This window comes from Medicago truncatula, chromosome 5 (assembly GCF_003473485.1).
Source record: "Medicago truncatula cultivar Jemalong A17 chromosome 5, MtrunA17r5.0-ANR, whole genome shotgun sequence".
NCBI lineage: Eukaryota > Viridiplantae > Streptophyta > Magnoliopsida > Fabales > Fabaceae > Medicago > Medicago truncatula.
Window position 1 is genome coordinate 33,967,767 of NC_053046.1, and position 2,279 is coordinate 33,970,045.

At 32.6% G+C, this 2,279-nt stretch overlaps 1 long non-coding RNA gene across 2 annotated transcripts; it reads left to right on the plus strand.

The window, feature by feature from the left end:
• The first annotated feature begins 1,125 nt into the window (after window positions 1-1,125).
• LOC112422233 (uncharacterized) lies at window positions 1,126-2,071 on the plus strand. Of its 2 annotated transcripts, XR_005646387.1 has the most exons (4): window positions 1,126-1,141; window positions 1,301-1,381; window positions 1,479-1,767; window positions 1,893-2,071. It is a non-coding gene; the product is annotated as an uncharacterized lncRNA (long non-coding RNA). The 2 variants fall into 2 exon arrangements; XR_005646386.1 differs by lacking the exon at window positions 1,126-1,141 and having other exon boundaries at window positions 1,277-1,381; window positions 1,893-2,070.
• Window positions 2,072-2,279: the final 208 nt, after the last annotated feature.

The window sequence follows — 2,279 nt, forward strand, 5'->3', positions numbered from 1 at the left end:
AGATACTTGGCCCTGTTGTGATTCCTCTTGGCCCGCACCTGAGGTTCTATTTCAACCTCCTCACATGGGTCATTTTGGTCCCTAACAGAACTCCAACCCCAACAGTAATGATGAAAAAGCTATTATAGAAAATTTAGGCAAAATTTAGCTAAACACAACTTGCTTGATGTGACTGTTAGCTAGTCTAACATACTTAATTCTATAGAAAATTTAGCTATGTGTAACAGTTAATATGTGTAGAACTGGATGAGAAACCTGATTTCGTCCAAAAAATTGATTGTGATATTAAATCATTTTCAGTCCGAAATTCCCGATTTAATATCTCAACGATCTCTATCTCTAAATATTCATGAGATTTCTAGTATGCTTACGATGGGTCAGTAGGTGTTGTTTTTTAGCGCCTGGTTTGTGGTTTGTTGAGGGCTGGGCGGAGGCAGCTTACGATGGGTTGGAACTAATTTTTTTTGTTTCTGTTTTGGCGCGGTTCTGCTGTGCTGCTGTGTTGTTGTTTTACTGCTATATTGGAGTTTAGAAGTTGCGTATCAGCAGCGTTTTTATGTTGTTGCAGCAGCTGCTGTGTTTTTTTTTTACCTTGTATGCTTTATCCGACTACCCGTTTAGCACGTCTTGTGCCGAGTGTGTTTCAATAATACATGCTGTTTAAAAAAAAAAACATTTTCGCTGATATAGACTTTCTTAGCAAACTCACTACAAGATTGAACTTACATCGTTGATGGCTACTCCCTTGAAAACTATTTTGTCTCAAATCCCTTCACAAACTCATTTTTAAGTATACAATCTTGTCTGAAAGCCTTAGGGATGCAGCAAAATTGGTTTATCTAACTCTTGATCTCAATTATGGCTAGTCTTACTTCTTTTCACTTAAAATTAGTATACTAGAATGGCCAAACTGTATTAATAGTGATATTTACAGGAGATCAAGTCACTAGACTTCTATGTTTCTTTTTTTTATCATAGATATGAATACAGGAGATCAAATCACTAGACTTCTATGTTTAAATTGTTTTTTCTTAATTCTTATAGCTTCTAATTGTTTATAGCTGCTGCTTATAGATTCTGCTTTCCTTCAAGGAGCATCCGTCGTGGTCGCCGCCGTTGTCTTTATTTTCCTTCAATAACGGTAAGAAAATGTTGTTTTTGTGTATTGTGGTCATAAGTAGTTAAATTGTTGATTGCGGTTGTACTAATATATTCTGGCCAAGATTGATACTCATATTGGGGAGCCCTACTAAATCTAGAATGAAGATAGGTATTAATAGATAATATGCAATGTTTATAGATAATATGCATGTGTATCAACTGTGCCCTTCATTCCAAGTCAAAATCAAAGTCAAGTATAATCCCATGGATGAAAATAAAGGTATTTTCTAATCAATGGTATTGTTTTTGACAACGTAATCAATGGTAATTATAATTCATCATGTGGATGAAATTTTAATTATGTAATTATTTTCCAGTGTCCTATGCAAACGAACGAATGGCATTGACTGTGGCTATTTTGTCATGCAATTTATGAAAGAGATAATATTGGCAAATCAAGACATGATCCCCGAAAATGTATGTATGTGATTTTTAATATACTGTTAATTTGTAATCATATATATAACTAGGCATTCTTTTTCTAACTCAATTTTTTGCTACTTTTATATTTGAATTATTTTGGAGATTACAAATGTAAAACCTATTCTAAATATAAGCTAGTTCAGGTCGAGGAGGATTGGGCAACCTTTATGGTCGAGTATCTTAGTGAGTTTCATTTTCTTTTTCAACAATTTTCATTTGCGTTTTTTAATTGAGTTATTTTAAATCGTAATTGGTTGTGCTGGAAATTCTATGTTAATTAATTTTTCGTTTCATATTATATGACATAGGAGACTATATTGCTGATAGACTTAAACCATAATTGGTTGTGCTGGACTATATAGCTTGTCACGAGTCCTCTTAAATTTAGGTGTTTTTTTGTTGATAATTAACTGTGGCTGCTTTTAGGAGTTTTTATTTTTTATTTTTTTTATTGGCAATTGTAGATTGATTAGTATTATGACATTCATAATTAAATTTATGATCAATTTGTAATGAGATTATCATGAATGTAATTTGCCACATTCATATTTCAGTATCTTATTATAGCGTTTAATTATAGCCTTTTTGGTTACCGATTTAAAAAAAAAATAAAAAAATACGCAACTTTTATTAGCGCTTTCAATAAAACGCTAAGAAACCCCTATTTGAGTAGAAAGGCTACAATAGCGCTTCTC